The 12,843-nt window shown below is 40.7% G+C and overlaps 1 protein-coding gene and 1 long non-coding RNA gene across 2 annotated transcripts in view; both read right to left on the bottom strand.

Moving 5' to 3' along the window:
- ctnnd2a (catenin (cadherin-associated protein), delta 2a) overlaps positions 1 to 12,843 on the bottom strand; it is a gene marked incomplete at both ends in the record, with an annotated part of 625,519 nt that overhangs the window by 216,197 nt on the left and 396,479 nt on the right. The window lies entirely within an intron of this gene.
- On the bottom strand, positions 4,295 to 6,976 carry LOC308307134. Its single transcript, XR_013963211.1, has 3 exons — positions 6,919 to 6,976; positions 5,890 to 6,035; positions 4,295 to 4,627 (listed from the first exon to the last, which is right to left on the bottom strand). It is a non-coding gene; the product is annotated as an uncharacterized lncRNA (long non-coding RNA).

Raw genomic sequence — 12,843 nt, 5'->3', positions numbered from 1 at the left:
GCGTGGGCAACTGATTGATTTACCTCTCCACGCCTCACGATGCTATGTTAAAGTAAGCCAGCCTTCCACACTGCAGACAGACACCAGACTGCAGTGGGAGGACTATTGATTTTCAATGAACACCTAACATTTGAGAGAGCTGGCAGATATAGAATATGACGTTCCCCTTTTGCTCACTTGTTTACGCCAAGCCAAAGAAGCTACCGCTGTTCCTTTTGCTACACGAGGGCAGTACCATGAGACGACGTGATTGGATAGTGCTTTCATTGTTTCCATGAATCTCACTTGTTTAGACATGTCACCGAGGGAAGAATATCAATAGACATCGATAGACGAGTCGATGCATTTGTACATGTACATTATTTATTGTATTTATTTTCAATTATGCTTTTTTAAAGGACCTACACCATGAATTTTCACTTTTTCTATTTTAAAACCTTTTTTTGGGGTCCCACTGGCACCTTCTATCCTCACAAAGTCCTATTTCTGACCGTTGTGTCTTTCTCTGGTTTTGGGCAGACAGAGATGAAAAGCTTTCCACGGGTTCTCAGAACAATGCTGTTCTGAGAGTTGACGAGAGTGACGTCACTCTCGGATTCCCGTTTTTTTTTCAGAGTCAAAAAAAAAAAATGTTTTTAAAAAAATTTTTTTTCAAAACTTTTTTTTTCAAAAAAAAAATGTTTTCAATTTTTTTTTTTCAAAACTTAAAGGAGTAGTTCGCCGGTTTTCAACCAAGTCTGTGTTCTTTTAGTCAGCTACGTTCATGCTAAAATGCGTCTATTTCCTTACATTACTGTTCTGTGGCCGCTAGGGGTCCATCGTCTAGCTACGTCATAGACTATTTTGGCCAATGGAAAGCCTGGGTTCCCCAAGCTATGACGTAGCTAGACAATGGTCCGTAAACTACTGAAACTACAATGGGATTTGACCCGGTGCGGTTGCCGTAGCCCCCCTCAACACAACACTAGCTAGCATTAGCACAACAACAACAAACAGTATGGTTGTTTCAGACACGTTTTCTACTGACATAGGGACTTGCTGGCAGAATCTTCGTTAGAACTACTTTTTATATGAACTGGAGTAGGCTATACATTAGATTAGAAGAAGGAAAAAAAAGAAGAAAAAAAAAGAAAAAAAAAACAGCGACGGGAACCAGAGAGAAAAGACCTGCGTCTGCCAGCTGGGACTCCACTACGCTAACATCATACAGACACATGTTGTATGACCATTCTCTGCACCCAAGTTATTCTGCCCACCTTTGTTGGGCAGAATACTTCTACTTCTTGCTGCTAGGATCCCTAAATTGAACTGGAGGAGACAACCGAAACACAATGGTATGTTTCATTCATGTATAACTTGTTTGTGTATGTGTGTGTCATCATCAATGTGTCCTGGCATACACATTCTTATTTTAATCCCAATTACTGAATGTAAAGCCTGTACGTTTTCTTTAGAATATGTATGATGGCACTGATTTTACTAGTATTTCACATTAGGAGTCCACTAGTACTGTGGTTCTCAAACCTTTTATTTTCTAGTACCTCCTACGTGTCCATTTGGTTCCATTTGTACACTCTGACAGAGATGGAAAAAGGACAAAGATACTTGAGTAAAAGTAGGCTATCAATACTGCAATATAGAAACGTTCTGTAAGAAGTAAAAGTACTGGCATCAAAATATACTTTAAAAGTACAAAATGTTTGAAAATGGCAGATCCACAAACTCACAACACATCGCATCAACGCATTGTGAGCTTGTAGATCATCTATTTTCAGATAGCCTGGGTAAGTGGGTATAAAATAGGGCTAAAGTTGATTAATTAGGTTTTATAATATAATCATTTATGTGCAAAGTAACTGACATTTTCAAATAATTGTAATGGAGTACAAGTACTATATTTGGATTCGATCTGGAGTCAAGTACAAGTACAGAAAGCTGGAAATATTCAAAGTACAAATACAGTACAAAGTACAACATTTTACAAGTACTGCTTACACCACTGCTCTCAGAAAATAGAGAGCACTAGTAGGCTACTATTTAGGGCTAGCAGATAATACTGTCTCTGGTAATATTTAATATTTGTATGTGCATGACAAAAATGTACACCAGGGGTAGGTAACCTTAGGCACGAGTGCCAACATTGGCACAGGGGAGGGTGGGCAGTGGGCACACTAGCAGAAGTGTGAGAGACAGGATTTTTATTTCAAATATATATTTTAAACATGGTCAATTAAATGAAGTCACCTAATTTGCAGCAAATTACATCCTGCACAACTCTGACTGGGGAGGGAGTCTGGGAGATAAGTGACTAATTGCTAAGCTGGTATGGCGATGAACCCTTTGTGAGTGACAGAGACAATGCAACATGTTACAGTCTTTTCTTCTTCTCACTGCAGGCACTGCAGTATCGTTTGGAGTGTCTGGAGAGTCGTCGCAAGTGGAGAGTCGACGTCTTCTTACCCTGGCATCATTATATTGTATTATACATAACAAATGCATAGAGATGTGAAAATATCTGATCCTTCCCTTGTCATAATATATAATAAAATAGATTCAATACATTTGATTTTCCTTCTTTTCTGTTTTTTACTGTATTGAGTGCTGTGTGAACCTGCTATTTGTAACACAGTAAACACAGTACAATCAAATTGTCGATTGTAGCCTGTGCAGTTTAACAAACACAGTGGCAAGTACTTCTGTTTCAGAGCATTACTGTAGTCCAGTGGTTCTCAACCTTTGAGTCTGGGAGTTGGAGCTTGTAGATCGGCTAGTTTCACAATATTTATCTGTGGAACGGAAACAAGCGGATGTAATGCCTCAACTCCTACAGTCTAAGTGCTTATCAGGGTGGGGGTCCCCAGTTCAGTTGCTTTGGGGGTCACGGCTTGAAAAGGTTAAGAACCACTGCTCTAGTCCAGCAAATAATGGGTGATAAAGGCAGGCATAAAAAAATACTTGAATGAAATCTAAAATATGACAGTTTGCAAGGATTAAACCAAAAAAGCTCATGACAATGTAATAGCCTATATTTTTATTCACAATGTGATTCTTTGTTCGCCTGTAGTATGCCTTTTTGGTGTGTGGAGTCCACCTGAAATTGAAACAGTTATTGTTCTAAGAGTTTGTGCTGTCATACAAAGGACAGGTAGAATGGAATGGATGTATCTTTACAGAAGGAAGGTAGCTCATAGATACTACTGACAAAGACATGGACAAAATGTGTTCAATGACTGCAAGCATGCCTCGTTCTCTCATGCCAGTGTAGGATGAGTAGGATTTCTGCATGTATTAAGGTACGTGTATGAACATATAACATGCACTTCAAATAGCACAGGTAAGGGTCAGTCTAAATAGTATAATATATCAAAAACATTTTTACATTGAAAGTATACACACAATGCCAGGTCTACAAATGAACCTGGCATAGGTTCCATACCATGTTATCTAAATTACATTTTAACCTTTGCATAAGCCTGCAAGGGCTAAGGTGGAGTCTGGGACCTGTGTAGCTGACTAGCTCTGGTCCATAGCGTTAGTGGAGTTCTCCCTAACTTCGCTCCGGCTTGGCAAAACGGGAAAGCCGTCTCGTCTGGTCAGAAAATAACAAAAACTGTTTCGCCCCTCACCAAACCAAAGGTATCAGTGGGGTGTTGAAAGCTTACTCTACTTAGTGAACGCAATTTGAGCCCCCACCACACGCTTAAAATATATTTCTAGGGCGAAATGAAAAATATTCCAACAGATGGAGACATAATTTCTATTTTTTTACTATTTGTCCTCGCCATCACATTGCCAGCTCAGTACTTCCGCACAGGTTAGAGGACCACATTAACAGAGCATTAGTCTCGTTGGGTGTTATTCAGCTCTACGACGTTGGAACCATAAAGAGTGTCTCCATCCGGTGGAATATTCATCATTTCACCCTTGAAATGTATTAAGTGTGCGTGGTGGGGGCCCAGACTGCGTCTACCAAGGAGAGTAAACTTTCACTCCCCTCTGATACCTTTGGTTTGGTGAGGGGCGAAACAGTTTTTGTTATTTTCGGACCAGACGAGACGGCTTTCCAGTTTTGCCAAGCCGGAGCGGAAGGTAGAGGAACATAACGTTAGGGAGAACTCCACTAACGCTATGGACCAGAGCTAGGACCTGTGGAGCGTTGTCCTGGATGGATTAGGGAAGGTTTGAACAGCTTCCTTGTGTTAGATGATATAATTTAGCAGAAACTTAGCCTGCAGAAGGGCACGCTTCTTGATAAAGTATAATTATTTTGCTCCCTAGTCCTACGAATTGGAACTATTATTCTCACACTATTCTCATCTTGTTTCCCAATTTGACTTATTTCAATAACAAGCTCACAATACTCTCCGGCCATCAAATGACAGTCTATCAATTCTCAACAGAGGCAAAACTAAATTTGCAAGAGGGGTTAGAGTAGTGTTAGTAGTCTAATATTTTTTAAACAAGATCATTTCGATGTATGCATCAAGATTGTGTGTGCTGCCAGGTTGGAACTGTAAGTTCCACTTCTTCCGCATCTCTTCTGAAGGCGATGTAGACAGGACTGCGATGTAGGACAGGAAGCGCAGAATCGCATGCATTTGAGCACTGTGGAAGGCTTCAACAGCACCTGTATGAACATAAATGTAAACAACATGCACATCACGTAATACAGGTGAGGATACAATAAATATAATTGAAAAGGGAAGACTGAGGTGCAAGTTCGTTCTACAGTTTGGGCGCCAGAAGTGAGAAGAGTCTGGGACGTGTAGTTCTGGTCCAGAGCGTCAGCGATTCTCACTGATGCTCTGACAGGCGGGTGACTCAAAGACTAGACAAGGATTTCTTGTTTGAGGGCTCAACTTCAGTCAAAATAAACTAAACTACTTTGCTACTCACCTAACCAAAGGTAGTTTTGCGTTGTTGAAAGTCTATTCTCCTCAGTGGGAAACCTCTCAGCACCCCACCCACTCTGTAAAATACATTATTTTTGTCATGAAATAAAATGCATCCACGTCAAGCCGGTCCCACCGTGGAGAATAGACTTTCAACAACACAAAACTACCTTTGGTTAAGTGAGTAGTAAAGTAGTTTAGTTTATTGACCTAAGTTGAGCCCTCGTAGGGGTATAGAAATCCTGGTCTAGTCTTTGAGTCAGCCGCTTGTCAGAGTGTCAGTGAGAATCGCTGACACTCTGGACCAGAGCTAGGACATGGTTGTCCCGGATGTTTTAGGGTTCTGACATGTTCCCTGTGTTAGCTGATCTAATTTAGAAATTTAGCAGACACTTATATCTGCAGAAGGGCTGCACGATTCTTGTAAATGATTATTTTTCTCCCTAGGAATTGGAAAATTATTCTCACACTTTTATTTGATTTCCCAATTTGACTTATTAAAATAACAAGCTCATGACTTAGTGTACAGAGCAGGCAAGGCAACATTACAGTACAGGTCATGTTCTACTTGCCCGAAGGTAATGCCCACTTGCCCGAAAAGTAAATCGTCCATTATAAAATGATAGGTACGATTTTAATTACCGCAATTTAACACTTATTTATTTACTTTCTGGGGCTGTGCGATAAAATGTCATACCTCAATACCTCCGAATCCAAATACCAAATACTTTAGCTATGATTGAATATGTCTATGGTTTCACACTTGTTATTTTATATTTTTTAATGTAGCAACAGTAAAAACAGCACATTATAGGTAAATAGTGCTCTTATTTTACATTCCACAGACCAGAAGACACAGCGCACTGGCCACGTTCAGGTGTTTAGACAGATATCTCGTGTTGTGTTTATAGACATTTGTGTCCCCTCTCAAATGAGCGCACTTGCCACTGTCGGGCAACCTGAAAGCCAACTTCACCTGCCCTGACGTTTTATTTACCTGCCGGGGGCAGGTGGGCAAGCCTTAGTGTCAATGCCTGATCTCTTCATTCAAAGGGCGATGTAGACAGTTGTACCGCTGTCTTCCCGCAGGACTGCTATGGACATCATCTTGGACGGTGGATTATGTGATGTGTCAGCACCTTACTGTATGCAATTATAGACAAAGAGGAGGAAAAAAGTTTCAGGGTAAACAGATTTTTTACAATGACATTTCAAAATGTTGCCATAGCTTTTACCCCATTTCTAGTAATCACACCATGCAATAATGAGAATCCTAAACCAGTTTGCTAAAAAAAAGAACAGATCTAAGCTAACAACAGTAACACTGCATTTTACCATGTTACATCTTTCAAGTAATGTTGGGGGGTTGCTCTCGGGCACAAACCTCTTATCTCCATATTTAAACAGTTTTTTGTTTGTAAGTTTAAACCCTACTTTATACTACAGTGTAGTACAAAAGAATAAAAAGTAACTGGCAAAAGTGCTGGATGATTACAATTTAGGCATTTAGCAGATTTTAATCCAAAGCGATTTACAATAAGCAGGTAATATTGATAATAGGATAATGTCAGTACATCAACAACAATGTAACAAATGCATAGGAATATCAATCTAGAAAAACAATAACATTTAGACCACGCACCTAATCAGTAAAAAAATGAGGGAAGGGGAGTGTTACAGTACTGCTATGTGTTTTAGTGGAGTTATGTGGATTCAGTTTGTTTATGAGTTTGTCTGAATAAAATATATTCTAGTGATTCACACACTTCACAGTTGTAAGTACCCAACGTTTGGTTGCCTACACTAGGAATCAGAGGGTATTATCATCATCATCATCATCATTTATAATAGCTCACGTTACATCATAATTACTGTGCAGCCACTGGGGGAGGGGTTGTTTGTCGATTCATATACATTATAATACAGTCCCCTCTGTTGACTTTTATCTCACCACTTTTGGGTGCCCCGCACAACAGGCTAAAGAGTAGCATCGCTAGCAATAACAATAGCCTAAAGGTAGTCCTACCTCTTGAAAGAATACACCTTGATATGAAGCCTCTCCACCCATTAGATGGATGATTCTAAAGACAAGAGATGACAACACAATAAGTGTTACAAACATGAATCAAGTTGCAACCTTTGCTTGTACATTATACATTATGTTTCGTAGAGTGGCATTTTAATTCCAAACATACAGTACATACCTATGTTCTGCTTCTTTTTACAAGGCACAGTTCAGCAGTTGTCCATTCACCGTATTTGGGGGAATACAGATGGAACCGCGTTCTCCTTTATTGTGGTCTTTGTTTTCTTAGCTTTGCATTGTGTCCATCAATCCTGCCATTACATCTCTGTGCAGCAGCACCCGGGGCTTGCTCCGTCGCTCGGCTTCATTCAATCATCACACCACGGTAAAACAACAATGCCATGTTGTTTCACCGACACAGTTGCACACGTTTCAAAACTTCTACAACTGCTCAGCATCACTGCGGTCATAACATCCCATCTTCTTACTACGTGACTTCCAACCAACAGCAACAGCACAAACAAACTAAAACAGCAACGCAGCGAGGATGTTATCATGGTTACGCTGTTAGCTTAGCTTTGGCTCTCGTCTCTCTCCAAGCGCTGCTTGCGCAAAGTAGGGTGACCATATTCTGAAAATCCAAAAAGAGGACACACACACGCACGCACGCGCGGACGCACGCACGCACGCACGCACGCACGCACGCACGCACGCACGCACGCACACACGCACACACGCACACACGCACACACGCACACACACACACACACACACACACACACATATATATATCTTTTTTTCTTTTCTTTTTTCCCCAAAATAATTTATAGTACTAGTTTACAGCTCAATTATGTTATTAGTTATGTATTCATTTTTGAGGGGGTTCCAATTGGACCCTTTACAAATCTATAGGCTAGAGAATGAGATCCACTGATAAAGTATGCCTTTTGACTCCTGTATGAACGTTCAGCTTTGTAACGAGAGGTAACCCAAACCGCCGTTCTGCTTTACAAGGTTGTACAAAAGATTCTGTCAATTTAGTTAGCGGAAGAGCTCTCACCTCGCACAGACTGTCTTGTAGACTACTTTGCAGTGTTGATATGGGCTTGAAGCAGAAGAATTTTTATTTGTAAATGCCTAAATAGACACAGAAGAGTACCAGCTTTGCTGGCAGAACGCTCTGCTTCTCATTGTTGGTCACTGGCACTTTGTGTGCATTTCATCAGTGAAACAGCATTAATTGCGTTTGCAGTTCGTTCGTTTGGCTTTAGCAGCGCGATGCTGGCGACTGCCGAGCTCGCGCTGCTCTGCCTCTGATCTGAAAGCGAGACAGGCTGAGGGAGGGGCGTGTATCAAAACAGCGGCGCAGTTCGGCCAGTGGGGAACGAGAGGGGCGTCTCCACTGGCCGAACTGCGCCGCTGTTTTGACACACGCGAGGGAGGGATCGCAGCGCAGGCAGAGAGTAGTATGAATAATACACGTTCCGGGGTTAGGGGTGGAAACCCGCCTCTCACAGTGTGTTTCCAAACGAACCATTGAACGTGCATTGTAAATGCTCGTGCTTTAACTGTGATATGCGCGAAACCCCGGACATTTGAAGGAATTTATAAAACCCCCCCGGACAGGCCGGACAGCCCCCTAAAAGAGGACATGTCCGGGCAAAAGAGGACGTATGGTCACCCTAGCGCAAAGGATTATGGGTGCTGTAGGAGGTGCTGTAGGAAGTGAGGTCATAGCTTCGCGTTTCCAAAAAAATGTAAATGTACATCCAAAATAAAATTCTTTTTTGTTTTCCAAGTTCGAATATCATATTATGGGATTACAAAAGCCCTTGAAAACGACCGGAGCTCCCCTTTAAAAAAAAAAATGTTTTTCAAAAAAAAAAAATTCAAAAAAACATTTTTTCAAAAAAAATTTCCAAAAAATTTTTTATCAAAAAAACTTTTTTTTTTCAAAAAACTTTTTTTTTTCAAAAACTTTTTTTTTCAAAAACTTTTTTTTTTCAAAAACTTTTTTTTTTCAAAAAACTTTTTTTTTCAAAAACTTTTTTTTTTTCAAAAAACTTTTTTTTTTCAAAAACTTTTTTTTTTTCAAAAAACTTTTTCTTTTTCAAAAAACTTCTTTTTTTCCTGGAAAAACCCCACTAGATGCGCCCCTGAGCAAACAGAGGCCGTTTTGGTATTGCAGCTGGAGAGCCTCATTATAGTAGAGCTAGAACAAACAAAAAGAATGGTCAGAGTGTTTTTTGAGGGTTAAAACCTGTCTAAGACTCAATTTTGAGCATATATTTATACAAAAAATATAGTTTTAAAAGCATGGTGTAGGCCCTTTAAGCAGTGTCAGATGGTTCTACAAGCGACGCTGTGTGTGTGTGTGTGTGTGTGTGTGTGTGTGTGTGTGTGTGTGTGTGTGTGTGTGTGTGTGTGTGTCAGTCAACACACCCATTTCAACACGTTCATCTCCACTGTCACCCTTCTGTCCCATGAACACCTGGGCCCCACAGATGGGATTCGTCTACAATACAGGCTGGATGGTAACCTTTTCAACATCCGTCGCCTCCAGGCCACTACCAAAGTCACCACACAGCATGGAGCTACAGTACAGTGCGCTGATGACTGTGCTCTACTTGCCTACTCACCGGAATCCCTTCAGTGTGCACTAGATGTGTGTCTCCTCCATCTATAGTGCCATATTGGTCTCCAGATTCATGTAAAAATGTGTTGTTGTCTGGCCAAAACCTCTTAACTCCATTTTGGCATAAATCAGGGCTATTGAACACCCTTTAAATCTGAGTGTTGGTTAAAATGATATTGAGCCAATGGAAAGTAGTAAAAAGTGCTTGGGACAAAACCTTCAACCCCACACTTTCTGCCAAACCAGCTAAGTTCCCCCGATTGGCACTCTCTTTTTTTTCATAAATATGTGCTATTGAACACCCTTTACATCTGTGTATTAGTTAAAATAATGTTGGACCAATAAAAAGTAGTAAAGAGCCCTTCGGTCAAAACCTCCTAACTCCACTTGAACTCACTTTCCCGAATATTAACATTTTGGAGTTAGGAGGTTTCGGCCTGACAGCAGAGATATACATATATATATATATATACTTATGCAGGAGTTCAACCCCCAACCAAACATGCCTATCTTCACCCTTGACAGGCATCCATTAGCCACCGTCCCTCACTTCACATACTTCGGAAGCACTCTGTCAGATGATAACATTCAGGTTTGCATTGGCCTGGCCTCTGCTGCCTTTGGAAGGCTAAGGTCCAGGGTAGGGTGGATCTTAAATGACCTTTTTCTGATTTTCTTGAGTCTCACCCCCCCAAAAACTGCTTTGGTTAAAATTTGGTTGAATTTCAAGCATATTTAGAGGTAGCTCAATCAAGTCAAAGATTGTACATTTTATTGGTCAAAATCGAATTGCACTGCAGGCACATTTAAGTTATACATTACACATTATTCTTATACTAAGCACAGAAATGATATTTTTTAAGCTTACAAATCTAAACACAAATCTGATTACATGTTTGTCATATGTCAAACCAGAATTAATGTATTGTAGGTAATAGCAAAGCAAAGAATGACAATTTGCAATTTTTCATTTAACGTGCACAATGACATGTCTTTATTGCACACTCTTCAATCATACTCACAACACACAACAAGTACACAGCCCCACTTCCTTGTTTACCCCCAAAACCCCCGAAAATCACTGCAGTATAGCAATTCAGTAGTTACTGATCAATTAAAGTTTGTTTACGGCTATCGGGATACTTGTGCCGATAGTCCTGCACAATTTGCAGCAAGTATTGGAGTTGGGACTCATCTTTAGTAATGAGACCACAATATTCTTGTATTAGGTCAACCCCACACTCTGCATGATCATTAACAACATTCATCGCCTTCACTACAGCCAGAGCTTCTTGGTAGTCCTCCCTGGGCTCCCACTCAAAGCACCTTGGAAAAAATCTTCAATGTTCTTCCTTGCAATTGTTCCAAGGTCAACAGTAATTCTCTTCATATGCCCCTGTTCACCATAAGTGATTGGAAAACTTTTGAGAAGCAGCTTTAGACACCTCAGCATTTATTGATGAACCGGATACCTCGCTGCTCGAGGTATCCGGTTCAGAGCTCCAGGAGCTACCCATCATGCCCGTTGGATGGCAAAGGTTATTTATTGTATGAAGATCTGGATGTTTCATGGCCAATTCAAACTGACCTTCAGGGAAGAAAAAGCATGCATGGATTTGTGCATTTTTGCAGTTTGCAATTATGTGAAGGCATGGATGATGGAACCTGTTGCTGTCAGCGCTCCACTAAATTACTTGGCAGCTGTTAAAATCGTTGCTGGAATATTCATCAATAAATGCTGAGGTGTCTAAAGCTGCTTCTCAAAAGTGTTCCAATCACTTATGGTATTTTGCTCCAGAGATTGTCGGACTTGCATTGTTTGACAGTCAAGTGAGCGCGCAAACGAAGAGGCTGATGGTGAGAGCCATGAAAGATGGAAATGAAGATCATGAACTGAGAATTACTGTTGACCTTGGAACAATTGCAAGGAAGAACATTGAAGTGCTTTTCAAAATGATGGATCTCCCAGATGACTTCCTTGACGTTGATCCCGATGAGTGGGAGCCCAGGGTAGACTACCAAGAAGCTCTGGCTGTAGTGAAGGCAATGAATGTTGTCAATGATCATGCAGAGCGTGGGGTTGACCTAATACAAGAATATTGTGGTCTCATTACTAAAGATGAGTCCCAACTCCAATACTTGCTGCAAATTGTGCAGAACCATCGGCACAAGTATCCCGATAGCCGTAAACAAACTTTAATTGATCAGTAACTACTGAATTGCTATACTGCAGTGACTTTCGGGGTTTTTGGGGGTAAACAAGGAAGTGGGGCTGTGTACTTGTTGTGTGTTGTGAGTATGATTGAAGAGTGTGCAATAAAGACATGTCATTGTGCACGTTAAATGAAAAATAGCAATGTGTCATTCTTTGCTTTGCTATTTCCTACAATACATTAATTCTGGTTTGACATATGACAAACATGTAATCAGATTTGTGTTTAGATTTGTAAGCTTAAAAAATATAATTTCTGTGCTTAGTATAAGAATAATGTGTAATGTATAACTTAAATGTGCCTGCAGTGCAATTCGATTTTGACCAATAAAATGTACAATCTTTGACTTGATTGAGCTACCTCTAAATATGCTTGAAATTCAACCAAATTTTAACCAAAGCAGTTTTTTGTACATTGGAACATAATTGGGGGGTGAGACTCAAGAAAATCTAAAAAAGGTAATTTAAGATCCACCCTAATCTTCCAGAACAGGGACCTCACCACCATCTCCACCAAGGCAGCTGTCTACAAGGCAGTATGCCTCTCCACACTGCTTTACGGCTCGGAAACCTGGACACCCTACCAGGACACATTCGTAGTCTAGACTCTAGAGGCCTTCCCACATCCGCTGCCTTCAAAGGATCCTAGGTTTGTCATGGGAAGACAGGGTGCCCTATATGTCAAAATATATGACCGGACCAACACACCCAGCATTACAGCGCTCCTTGGACAAAAACACCTGAGATGGGTTGGGCATGTGAGATCTGTATGCCATACAGCAGGGGGCCTTACAAAAGGGGGTCCTCCAAATCTTTGAGTGACTTTTTTATATTAACCACTTGAACCTTAACGTCCATATTCGGAGAACTTCTGAGCCAAAAATAGCAGATCTACAAGCTCACAACGCCCCGCGCTGCAAGGCGTTGTGAGCTTGTAGATCGTCTATTTTTCCTTTCCTTCTGCAAAGAGCTTTGGTGTAGAGGGGGAAAAGAGCAGACTAAGTACAGAGTGAAAGGTCAAGTTTATTAGGTAATGACGGTTCAAGTGGTTAAATATCTGAAAACACAAATTGACATG

Source organism: Nannobrachium achirus (genome assembly GCF_963921795.1).
Source record: "Nannobrachium achirus genome assembly, chromosome: 21".
NCBI lineage: Eukaryota > Metazoa > Chordata > Actinopteri > Myctophiformes > Myctophidae > Nannobrachium > Nannobrachium achirus.
This window is presented reverse-complemented; position numbering and strand designations above follow the sequence as displayed.